We start from the raw sequence: 13,594 nt of genomic DNA, 5'->3' as shown, positions 1-13,594 counted from the left end.
TCAGTCTCGCATATACCCATCATGTCAAATTAATTCAATTCGGATATTCATTCACCTGATTAAAAATTTCATATCATCTTCATCTTTGTAAAATGTAATGTATCACAAGTATTTACACAAAGGAAACTCTACATCCTGTTAATGACTAGGAATTAATTAATACCAAAACAATATTCTAACTTCTATTGTTGCCAAAGACACCATTTTTTAATGAACTGATTTAAAGTTGAACCTTTCATCTTGATAACTTTATGTGTTTAATTATTTATATAGATAACAAAACAAAATGTTAATTTTTAGACTAGTAAAATTTTGGAGTTTCTTAATAATCAAATCCTTTTTCTCATGCATTTAATTTTTTTTTCTTCTAATTATAGTTTTTGTAGCTCTAAATGTCTTGGTTTAATCTTATATAAACTGATAATAGCCGTATATATAACACCGTATCCAGTAATTATAATTACACTACCAAATTTATAAAAAATCGTCAAACATAAACTACAAGGTATTCTATATAAATAGAATAAACTAAAAGGTATCAAAGTTGATTTAGGTATTTTAGCAACTTTTAAATACTATTTATTATTGATTCGTTATATTTCAACTATAATTCATACATTGACTATTTTGCTCGCTTCCAACCAAAATAAATGTAGCTAAATGGTGACTTAGAAACTGCTAAACTTTTGAGTGAAAAATGATAAAGCCACAAGTAAAACGAATATTAAAAATCATTAATCAAAACTAAATAGTTATATCAATAAAAAAATTTCTACGTTATTATTGCATTATATATTGAATGAATGGACTAATAAAACCTCCTTCCAGCTCTATTAGTCGCTTAAAAAAAAAAAAAAAAGAAAAAAAAAAACAAGAAACATAAGTTGACGCAACTATATTCAAACTAGGGTTTTTACTTTGATTGAAAAAAAAAACATTATTAGCAAAAATACACTACTACAAAACAAGGATTCTACACTACTACATTGTTCCCACCGGAGCTTGTGATTGTCGCTCTCGTATTTGTATACCTTGGAATGTAAAATCCTTTCAGGTTGATTTCTAAGTTTATAATAGAAATAAATAATGAGAAGCTAAGGCTTCTTTATTCTTGAATGTCAAAATATATATATATATATATATATATATATATATATATATATATATTATCTATACTGTTTTGCTATATATATATATATATATTTATATATATGAGAAACCACCGTACATTTTTTCACGTCATTTTTATCCCTCAAACATTCATTTTTTTTTTATAATCAAAGTAATTTTTGCACGAAACAAGATTTTGTTGTAAATTAATGGGCACTCATTCTAGTCAATTGAAACTTATGATTTTGTAAAAATAGCGAGGGTCTCATGATTGTTATACAGAACTAGCTAAAGTAAACTATTACAGTTCTAGGTTTGAATTGGAGAAGACGAAGAATGGGTAAAATCTCTCAATAATCAGAATGAAAGAGAGAATGAATGTAAATTGAATTGAATGAATGAAGTCTGTACATCAAATCAGCTTATATAGCTGAACTATACGACAATATAAGAGTAAAAACAAAACGACGCCTTGTTTGCATATACAGAAAAAAAAAAAAAAAAGGATGATAGACGATGTAGTGTCATTTAACGTAGCAAAAACGTAATATGTTCACGCTTCCTATACCTGTGTCAAGCACAAAAAACACCGAACAAAAGATTTAGTTTAAGAAGTGTTGATTAATAATAGTGTAGACTTCTTTCTAGAAGAAAAAATATTACTTATACGGATTGAGGAAGTCTTCAATGTCAATCTAATAGAAATGATAAACGAAATCGTAAAATAAAATAAAATAAAAAACTAACCCTAGCAGTGATCTGGTTTAATCAGTCTTCATTTATATGGCATTATACCTTGACGAATAGAGGTCATGTTAGACAGCTGCTTCAGGAGGAGCTTCATCTTCCGGGTCATCTCTGTGGAAGAAGAAGATCAAGAAAATGGATCAGAAGAAAGAAAGAAAGAAAGAAAGAAAGAAAGAAAGGAGAGAAAAAGAAAAAGAAAAAAAGTATCAGAAGAAGAAGAAGAAGAAAAAAAGAAAGAAGAAGAAGAAGAAAAGGAGAAGAAGAATAAGAAGAATATAAATGAAAGATTTAACCTTTTTGGGGTTGTCGTCGTATTTCGGGACAAGGCAGTGGTGGTGGTTAAAACTCTTGTCATCCTTGAAATCTCTGCGACTTTCACAGCCATCTCTGTGCTGAAATAATAAATTGATTTTGAGTTTATTTGGGCCTCAAGGAGTTAAGCCCAAATATGTGTTGTAGTAGGTCCATATTCTAGGAGCCTATTCTAGAAAAATCCATAGACTACTCTAGAAGATACGGATAAGATAGTAAATGTGGAGAAAATTCTAGAGAATTATTTCTAACCATTAGATTAAGTTTGTGGTGGCAAAATCATATCCATTGATTTATGAATGCCACTAGTATAAATAGGGATGATGTACTTGAGTTTCCATCAAGCAAAAATAAAAAGCTCTTCTTTCTACAAAGTTATTCTCTACCTCTCTATTTTATACCAAAGCCTCCAAACAATTTTCCTAAACACCTAAAGTATTTAAACACTTCCTCCTCCTACCCAAAACTTCCATCCAACACTTTGGTCTTGTTCTTGTGAGACGATGAGCGATGCTTGACCAGATTTTCGTGATCCTTCGGGAACGAAGCGTCACAGAAGGAACATCGGAACTGTTCGCTCATAAGCTTTGCCGGAGTTGTCGGCTTGTTCTTTTTCCCGCCAGCCATTTGAGCGAGCTCTGACAATGATGACCGAGAGAGAGGAGAGAGAAAGCTAGAGCGAGGGTTTTTTTTTAATATGATTTAGAGAGAGAGAGATGAGAGAATAGAGGATGAAATGATTCGTATTTATCGTTGAAAAGTCAAATGCCACGTAGGAAAATGACACGTCAGGATTTAGGTGTTTAGGGTAGGTATTTAGGTATTTGGGGTTTTTGGGATTTGGTGATTTGTTTCTACCCGAAGATAAATTTGGGCCCGGGAATTTGATCGGACTCAAAAGGCGTCATATTCCTTTGTTCCGCATAAAATTGGGTTCCATTTTTTAGATCTGCTCGTGCTATTCGTAATTTAGAAAGAAAAAGACTAGGATGTCTTTTTTTTTGGCTTTGGGGTAGTGAGAAATGAACGAAGAATGATATTTGTACTTTGTATAATGATAAGATCTAGGGTTTCATTTCTGCGACGAACATTTTTCTTTTGTTGGTGTGATTTTTACTGATTGAGAACTCGTGAGGGGTTGCGATGCGGTTTTCGTGATGCTGAGTTTAAGGTTAACTAAATTATGTAAATTTTTCAGTTTCTCCAGGACACTTTTAAAGTTTTTTCAACGATACATGTTTTCCTATTCAGCGTGGTTGACCACTTTCCAAACCATTGATTTCGCAACCGATAAATAGCTGCAATTGTCGGTTATCTTTTTCGGCTAAATAATATTCTAAGTAATTCTATTTATTGCATAGTTGAATACTGAAGAGCTTATCACTACTACAAATTCAATTTTCTGATCCGGAAGGGTATTAGGTGCGATATGTCGCACCTAAGCTCATATTAGGTGCGACATGTCGCACTAGATACCCATCCGGATAACTAAATTTTTCGCTGAAGTTAAGTGTTATTCGGTGCGACACTATCGCACCGGATATGATTTCGTCGCAACTAATATCTTTCGGTGCGACGACCGTCGCACCGAAAGGTTTCAAAATTTAAAACGGTCAGAAAAATCCCTCAAAATTTTTTCACTGTGTAATTTCATATTCGGTGCGATGCCTGGTGCGACATGTCGCACCGAATATGTATATTCGGTACAACGGCGTCGCACCGAATAAACTTAGGGTATTATAAATACTCGGACCCTCTTCTTCCTTAGTCGATTTCTTCACTTCTTTCTCTCCTTTGCAACTCCCTCTCTGCAACTCTTTCTCCGGCGAGCTCGACCTCATCCCATGAACCACGCCGTCCTCCTCCGGCGAACCCTCCTCGGCGAGCTCCAACGCAGCCCTACCCAGCCCTCCGCCATGAACCACGCCGTCCTCCCCTGGCGAGCCCTCCTCGACCGATTCCGGTAAGCTCATTTCTCTCTCTCTCTCTCTCTCTCACCCTCTCTCTCTCTATCTCTCCGACAAGCGCCGCCGCCCCCCCCCCCCCCCTCTCCCCTTGCCCGCCACTCGGCCGAACCCGTCGGCCCGCCCCTCGGCCTAGCCCCTCACCCAGCCCCTCGGCCCAGCCCCTCAGCCCGCCCCCTCGCCCAGCCCCGTCGGCCCAGCCCCCTTGGCCTGGCCCCCTCGGTCCAGCCCCTGACGTCCCATCCCCCTCGTCGTCCACCGCTAGCCCCCCTCATCCGACCCCGCTCGCAGTCGCCTGAAGCAGCGAGGTGACCTTTCTCTCAGCCGACATGAGTCCAGCCCATCCCCGACCTCGCCTGTCACTGTAAGTCTCACGCTCTCTCACTCAATCTCTCACTCTTTCCTCGCAGCCCGGTCACTCGCAGCCCCACGTCGTAACTTTGTGTTCACTCCGCGTCGTAGCTCAGTGCCTCGCAGCTCCGGTTAGTTGTTATTTGTAATTAGTAACATTTTTATATTATTATTTAATATGTAATATGTTATAAAATTAAATAGTAACATATTAGATTAGTTAAATTAAATTAAAAGTAACTTATATGTTTAGTTTGATTATAAATATGTAACATGTTAGATTAGATGAATTAAGAATTAATTAGTAACATGGTTAGTGTAATTTAAAGTAATTGTAACATGTTTTGATTAATTTGATTGCAATTTGTTGAAAATTTGGTTCACTAATTAATTAGTAATATGTTTAGTTAGATTAATTAGTAATATATATGAATATGTTTTAAAATGAATTAGTAATATGTTAAATTTAATTTAAACTTATTGAAAATTTATTGTGACCGAGCCACGAAGGCTCGGTTTAGTATTTAGTATGTTAATAGGATAGTCCTAGTTCGTGATATATGTGTGTGTGTGTGTTTTTTTTTTTTAAATTGCAGATCTTTGTTAGTCAATATTATAGGATAAACTGTGCCGAAATTTTGGTAGAATAAAACGTATTTGTCAAAAAACATAACATATTTTAACGAAATTAACTAATTTATCGAAATTGGTTAACTCGTTAATGAAATTAGTAGTGAATTTGTATATAGTAACAAATTCTAACAATTTCGTTTCAAAATTAATACATGTATTTCACAATTTCTCTTTCAGTCTTACAAATTCGCTCTCGACTCTTTCAAATCCTAACGATTCATTTTTTCCTCTCAATTTCCTTACAAAACGAATTTGCATGTTTAATTTCTATAAGAATTCTATTTTCAGAATATTATTTCTGATTTATAATTTTGTTAATTTATTTTTATTTATTATAGATTAATTTTGATTTGAATTTCTAATATATAAATTTGTAAATTTTTTTAAAAATTAAAATCACATATTGGGTGCGACATGTCACACCTAATATAATGGCAGGAAGCCTATTCGGTGCGACATGTAGTACCTAATATATTGGCGGGAAGCTTATTCGGTGTGACATGTCGAACCAAATAGACTTCCGGTCATATTATTAGGTGAGACATGTCGCAGCCAATATGAAATTACACGCAAATTTCAAGAATTCTGGTAGCAAAATAAGTGCGAAATTAGGTACGACATGTCGTAGCTAAAAAAGTCATAGCTAATATGGACACTTTTAGGTACGATATATTGCACCTAATAAATTTAGCGACGGACTATTAGGTGGGAAAATGTCGTACCTAAAGTTGCATATAATAAACTATTAGGTGCGACTTTTGAGGCATTTGGTGCGACAGTTGTCGCACCGGACGCCTTTAATTTGTTCTAGTGTATTTCAGGAGTCCTTCTGTCACGCCCACGTCCCGTGATCCCATTTTCGTATAGCCAACATACGTTATATGAAGAGATAGTTGCTGAAACTGGCAGCTACGGAGAGCCAAATTGTCTGTTCACAGAAGAGTGTTTGTAGATTAAAGGTTTCGATGGAACATAAAAGGCGTCAGCTTTGGCCTCCATTGGTGTTTCAACATTGATCAGTGTATCACATCTGTAGAAGCTCCGAGCGACGAGGATCACAACATTACGTCGCCTCAAGATCAGAGGGATCCAAACGCTATGGATGGAAATAATGATCTTTCTCTTTCACTGTTCAGGCTTCGAAGGTCAAGATCAAGACAAAAGGCTTTCGAGATTCGAAGGAGCGCGAAGAAACCAAGTTGCCGACTCGACAATTATGGTAACCCAATTGGGTGTTCGGGTAGAGACAATGTTGCTGACTCATCTCATCTAATGATGTCGGCAAAGAAGATGTTCTTATAGATACTGTTGTCTCTTCGTTCCAGGAGTCAAGCCGTGGGAACTCACCCTTGGAACAACACGGATAACAAGAGAATAATACGATCTAGAAATGTTTCTGGGGCTGCTTCTACTACTGAATCATCACAGGGGCGTTACACTTCAATTCCAATCAGCCAATCATTACCAAGTCAATAACTAATAGCAAGGGACCTCAAGAAGTGATAGGGTGGGCAACGAGATCTCGAATTGATACTTCTATGATTAAACGAGGATAAGGATTTATTTACTGGGTCGTGATTTACTACTTCTAATAGGTCTCACAGCAACAAAGGGGCTCAAGTAAAAGATTGCCGATCTTCTTTGATTCGAGATGATGAAGAGCCAACTATAGCAAATTCAACGGACTCATCAGAAAAGGCAAGTGTTGTGGAGGAGTGCATCGTAATAAACAGAAGGTCAGAGCCCAATTCTGTTGTTGAAGTCACATCGAATAATTTGGGCCATAGAATTACACGGTCTATATCCGCTGCTTCACACAAGCCTCTGGAAAGTAAAGTGCTACACAGTTAAGAAGCTACGGGAAGCAAGGAATTGTCACCCGTAGATATAAAAGACGTACCTTGTATCAACACCAATGAAGAAGGGATTGAGAATTTCACAAAAAGTGACAGTTTGCACCCGGAGAAACGGAATGATATGATCGCAGAAGAGGTGTGTCCGAGGGCTTTAAATGAAGCCGACGCAGAGGAGAAAGAGGCAGCCACTTTAGTTTTGATTGAAAATATCAGGTCATTGGAGAAAGAAACAGCTTTCACAGCAAAAGAAACGGGTATAGTGGGCAACAAAGGGTCTGAGAATTGCCCAGAAAGTGACAGTTTATGCCCAGAGGAGCGGGGTGATATCAAACACAAAAAAAACCAATGCAACCCAATCATCATAAATAAGCCGCATAGGTCACAAAAAATACGTAAAAAACAACTAATATCCAAATGGGTATCTTAGTTTGTATTCCATACCTTTTTGATCTTGGGTGCGACAATGAACGCGTCATCAATCTTCCTTTTCGAAGCCGTTTTCAAAGCCGTCATAGGGCTTCGTCAGACAACTGTTGAGATCTCATCCGTCTTGGTGGATTTCGACTTTGTCATTATACACTAAGTGAAGACAAAACCTAAAACAAATCAAGTCACCAAGTTTCAACAACTTCAAGATCAAATTTTAAACAAACACATACAAAAATTAATCTCACACACAAACAACCACATACTCAACAGTCTGGCGACCCATTTCGGATCAACAATCATACCTAATATCAACAACTGGATTAATAAAAATATATCAATAACTCAAAAAATGTATCAATAATTCAAGACTAAATTACATCAATAGTTCTTGCAATAACACACAAAACCTGGATTTATAAAAAAAACAGTCAATCAAATCCTTATTTCTCGGGAACACTCACAACAAATACATCTCAACAACTTCAAACACATGCAAACAGAAATCCCCAAATTGAAGTACGGAAACACATACATAAATCCACAACAAATATCGAAATCATAGCTCATCTCAAACATAAACAACCCTACAATGTTGGTCACCCAAATCAAACCTAATCTTGGTTCGTGAACACACACAAACACAGACTTGCCCAAACACAAACACAAACAAACCTAATCTTGCACGTACATAAATCCCCAAAATATTTTTCATACCCAAAATAATTCATGCAAGGCAAACAAACATACATATGGAAATCATACCTAATCCCAAACACAAACAAACCTACAATGTTGGTCGCCCAAATCAAACTTAATATTGGTTCGTGAACACACACAAACACAGACTTGCTCAAACACAAACACAAACAAACCAAATCTTGGCTCATACCTAAAATGGGTTGCGCATTTGTTGCGTTCGCGTGACTTGAGTTGCGCCTTCGCCGCTGAGAGATGAGTCCCCGAGAGGTGGGTTGAGCTAGGTCGTCGCGATTTTGAGCGAGAAAGAAAGAGAGAGAGAAAGACAGGGAGAGAAAGAGAGACACAGAGGAAGATGAATAGAGAGCAAAATCGTGGGAGGGAAGAGGAAGAGATAGTGAAATCGTGAGAGCGAAAATGTGGGAGGGCTTGCAAGTTTGAAAATCGTGAGAGAGAGAAACCGAGAAGATGAAGAGGTGTAGGTGTGCGAGGGAAGATTGGGTTGGGATGGTTTATTTCGTTTAAATTAATTTTGAGAGTATAATAGTCTTTACCTACGGTCTAGGTACTACGTGTGTCATATTTTGGGCTTTGGGTTGTTTCTGGTAAGTGACATTCATGTAGTATTATTAGTGTCAATATCCCTTATATTTAAGATTTTAAAATATATGATTGACTTGAGGAGTTTAAAATGCTTTTTCTAGATACAGACGTAATATTGTGACATATTAAGTAGATTATATGGGGATGCCACATGGCTCTTTCTAAAGAATATTTACAAAGAAATAGGTAGAAAAACTAACAAAAGAACAGAAAAGTTTTCGATAAAAAAACAGAACGAAAAAGTTGCTAAGATTTAAAATAATGTTACACGTAAAATTGATGAACTACATTGTAAAAAATATGATGAACTACATATATATTTTCAATTTTGATCGTACATATATATATTACAAGCAGTATGTCCCGCGCGTTACTGCGAAATAATTAATATATTTTAGTCTAGATGAAGAAATATATAGAGACATGTCCAAAAATATTTAGGTTTAAAAAAAATGTATTTACAATTTTTTTAAAACATTTTTATCTTTATGATTAAATAAAAAATATCGGTACAAATGAACACTACATTTGTTTAGAGTCCAATCTCTTATTTTTCTTTTAAAATAAAAAACAAAAAACACTGTTCATTGAGCAGTGTTTTTGTTAATAGAGGGGATTCTTCCCCTTTATATATATATATATATATATATATATATATATATATATATATATATATTATGATATAATTTACACATATAATATTCTACATAATAGTTAATATGTTGTATTACTAATTTACTATGTACATATTTAAAACAATGATATATTTTGTAGAGTTCTGACGTAGTATGCAACTCAGAGAGAGAGGTAACAACGTCAAATCGAAACATGGATAGACCATCATAATATCAAAAGCAAGGACTGAAATGCCGATTATCAATTTCGTGTCTATGATTTAAAAAATCGAAAGTTGCGGTTTGACAGAAATAACATGAAAATTTGAAAATATGGTGCCGAAGAAAAATTGCGGTGGCCGACAAAAATTACAATAAAATACGAAAATTGTGATAAAAATAATATTGCTATAAAATAATTTCCAAACTTTATTTTGTCATACATAGTCTATTTTTAAATTTAAAACAAAATGTTCATGTTATTTGTTGTATGCTGTTAAACAATGTTTTTTAGGTTCAAGTCTGATTGATCTTTTTAAAATAAACGCAGACGGAAATTGGCATTTTGATTAGGCCGACACAATAACAGGGAAATAAAAGAGCAACGCTGGCAAAATTATGAAGACATTACCGAAAAAATGTTGAATTTGTACAAGGTTCGTCGAAATTACATGGCCTTGGTCAAAATCACGCCGTCGTATCGCTGTTCTTCATCATCGTAACGGAGAGCATTGTTTAGGGTTTGTTTCGGCGAAATGACTTTGCGATACTCCGAAAATGTTGATTTTATAGTAAAAAAAAACGAAAACCATTAACAAAACGACACAGACAACTGAACGACATTTTCTCGCCATTTCGAAGACATCTTTTTGGCAAAACGACAAATAGCAATATTTGTGTCGGACTTCTTCAAACCTCCAATTTCGTTGCCATTTCGCCAACATTCCCCAAAATTTGAATCTTTGAACAAAAGCAATCAGAAAAAAAAAAAACCAAAATGATTTGTCACTTGTTTCTGAGTGATGAAATGTTTCTCTATTAGATTTTAGATAACCCACGAGGCCGTTCAAGAAGAGAATTACATGTCTCAATCAAGGTTTAAAATTTCGGGAAATTGCGTGAAAATTGGGCTGAAATTGCGGTAATTTGAGAAGTCCGGCACATTTACGATCATATGTTAGTTTCGCCATTTTGTGTCGCGGGTATTTCGTCGAAATTGCGTGGAAATTTCCATCTCGTTGCATCCATGTCGTTTAGCCCATGATATAAACCACAAAAAATCGTGTCATTGTCGTCACAATATCCGTAGCATTTCACGCAGTAATTTCGGTCTCGTCGTCCAAAAGCCGACGAAGTTAGTGCAAATTCAACAATATTTCGAGAAATTGTGTTAAAATTGCGTTTATTTGAATTTTTCAGCATATACATTATAATTCTTCAGGATTTTTCATTTTTTTTTCATTGGATGTTGTTTGTACTTATTTCATAGGGAACATATTATTGTTTTAATATTTTTGGAGAAGTTACAAATTTTAAATTGATGTTCATTGGAAGTTAACTGTTAAGAAATTGTAGTTATATATATATATATATATGTATATATATATATATATATGTATTTGTAAACAAGTATTTGAAAATATAAAAAAAATTATAATTTGTTAGCGAATTTCATATTTGGGGTAGTCCATAAATTTACGATGTGCTTAGAACTTATTATGTATGTTTCTCACCTTGTGCTTGACTTTGATATTTTCAATTATTATAATTGTGTATTATGTATGTTTGTAATTGAAACTTATTAAATATGTTTAGAACTTCTTATATTATATGTGTATGAAACTTGTTTTTCTTTATTTGAAATTTGTGCAACATTATTTCCCTCGCAATTTCCGTGTTTTACCGCAATTTTCGTCTGCCACTACCATTTATGTTGACATAATTTTTTTTTCAAATTTTCATATTATTTTTGTTGCAATTTCAATCGACCATCGTAATTTCCGCTTTTATTTTTTTACCATCGACACAAAATCGACAACCGACATTTTCAAATTTAGGTCTCAATTATTATACTAGTATTATAATTGAGTGCGACAAAAAGCAATAAAATTAAATTAAAAGTATTTCAATTTTATGATCCAGTGATTGGCGAATAGTAGGTGAGAATGGCCCTTGATCGTGACTTGTTTTTATTTATTCAACCACACAACTATCATGAGCCGATTCCATTCAGTTCAGCTTCCTTTTCGCTGATTGACAAGTAAACCAAACCCTAGACAGAGTGAGAGTGAGAGCGACAGAGAGAGAGGGAGAGAGAATGGGCATCGTGAAGGAAGCCATGGCAGACCTAATCCTAACTTCGATGTGGATCTTCACCATGCCAGTCTCCAGAATCCTCACCGGAATCCTCATCTCCGGCGCCGGAATCAACCCGACGTCTCTCTCAGCAATTTTCGCAAACATCTTCTCTGCGTCTCTCCTTCTCATAGCCTTCTCGCTGATCTCCGGCGCTCTCGGCGGCGCGAGCTTCAACCCCGCCACCACCGTCGCCTTCACCTCCGCCGGACGCCAGAAGTCCGGCTACTCTCTCCTCTCCGCCGCCGTACGATTCCCGGCTCAGGCCGCCGGCGGAGTCGCCGGAGTCAAGGCCGTCCTCGCTCTCGTCCCCAAACCCTACAGCGAGAGGCTCAGAGGCCCTTCTCTGGTCACGGAGCTTCACATGGGGGCTTTCGCCGAAGGGGCTTTAAGTCTCGTTTTTTGCTTTTCGGTCCTTTTTGTCGTATTCAAAGGTCCGGTCAACCCGGTCGTCAAAGTGTGGCTTATGTCTTGCGTCACGGCTGGGCTGGTCATTCTCGGCTCGGGATATTCCGGGCCGTCTTTAAATCCGGCCAACGCGTTTGGGTGGGCTTATTCCAATAATACCCATGACACGTGGCAGCATTACTACGTGTACTGGGCTTGCCCGCTTATTGGGGCCCTTTTGGGGGGTTGGGTGTTTAGGACTTTGTTCCCCAACAAACCTGTTGTGGTCACTAAAGAGAAGAAATCTTCCTAAAATGTTAATGTTGATAATTGTACTTTTTTTTAGCTTCCTGATTAAAACTTCTCATCATGTGTGTTTATCAAGTTTTTAGTAATTTTTTTTTGTCTTACTATTGAAGACTGGCACATCAAAGATTAATTTTTTGCATGAAATTTGAAGGGAAACAGATACGTTATTTAATGATCTGGGTAATGAGTTATGATATCTCTTTATTTGTTTATATATTAACATGTAGAGAAAAGGCTACGCAACTAACAACACACCACATCAGTATAATTAGGTTGGTCTAGTGATAATCTCACATATATTTTGACTAGAAGTTTTGGGTTCGAACTCTTTGAACTTCAAAAATGAATGTTCTCTTACAAATAGATGATTTATCTAATTTCAGGTTAATGTCCCTGTACTAAATCATGTAATATTGACCGAATTGTTAATATATCTTATAATTTTGATCAATAATGTTACTTCAAAAAAAAAAAAAAACAATACACTTACTGAGTTCTTTTTTTATTATTATTTTTATTTTTTTTATAAACTTACTGAATGCTTTACTATTATGCATTTGTTGAGTCCGACCCCATTGATTAAAATAAAAGGACACATGAATCATACCTTCATTCATATGTCAGCGCGTTTGTGGGAATCATATTAAACTATTGACTGACTCAAAGATGGAATCACCGTAGTTGTTGCTTGTATCACTAGTCAAATTTTGCTAGTATAGTGTAATATACCAATAGTTTATCAGGTATTCAAAAAAGAAAATGATAAACTGGTTGAAGTTACTGTTATCATCCTGATAGTCAAATACCATATTTATCGATGAATATTTAATGAACAAATATTTATAAAAATTCATATATAATATAAGATAAATATAAATAGTCTACAATATCTTTTTTACATTATAAGCCACAACTAAAATTAGAGCGGTACAAAATCGAATCGAAAATCGGATAAAACCGATAACCGACAATTGATCCAAAATAGAAAATCGGTGCCACATCATATAAATGAAATTCGGATTCGGATAGCCGATCCAATTTAGAAAACTGGACCGAATATCAGTTTTAAATTTTGAAAAAACCTGATATCGGATATTTAACCGATTATTTTTATTAAAAAATAAATAAATAATCTCGTTAGGATTATATGACTCATTTTTACTCAGATTTTGATCATTTGAATAATTTATAATCGGGTATGGATTTAAAAACTAGTTTCATAATGATT

General features: G+C 35.5%; 1 long non-coding RNA gene and 1 pseudogene across 1 annotated transcript; one reads left to right on the top strand and one right to left on the bottom strand.

Annotated features, from left to right (window-relative positions):
- Positions 1 to 1,621: 1,621 nt before the first annotated feature.
- On the bottom strand, positions 1,622 to 7,494 carry LOC149407628 (uncharacterized). The gene is made up of 4 exons (XR_016296170.1): positions 7,415 to 7,494; positions 2,151 to 2,249; positions 1,906 to 1,968; positions 1,622 to 1,678 (listed from the first exon to the last, which is right to left on the bottom strand). It is a non-coding gene; the product is annotated as an uncharacterized LOC149407628 (long non-coding RNA).
- A 4,005-nt stretch (positions 7,495 to 11,499) lies between these two features.
- On the top strand, positions 11,500 to 12,395 carry LOC149407627 (aquaporin SIP1-1 pseudogene; annotated as a pseudogene).
- Positions 12,396 to 13,594: the final 1,199 nt, after the last annotated feature.

Source organism: Urtica dioica, chromosome 1 (genome assembly GCF_054948205.1).
Source record: "Urtica dioica subsp. dioica isolate 48M chromosome 1, U.dioica_male_clone48M_v1_H2, whole genome shotgun sequence".
Lineage (NCBI taxonomy): Eukaryota > Viridiplantae > Streptophyta > Magnoliopsida > Rosales > Urticaceae > Urtica > Urtica dioica.
Note: the sequence above shows the minus strand (reverse complement) of the source record. Positions and strands in the feature narration are given on the sequence as shown.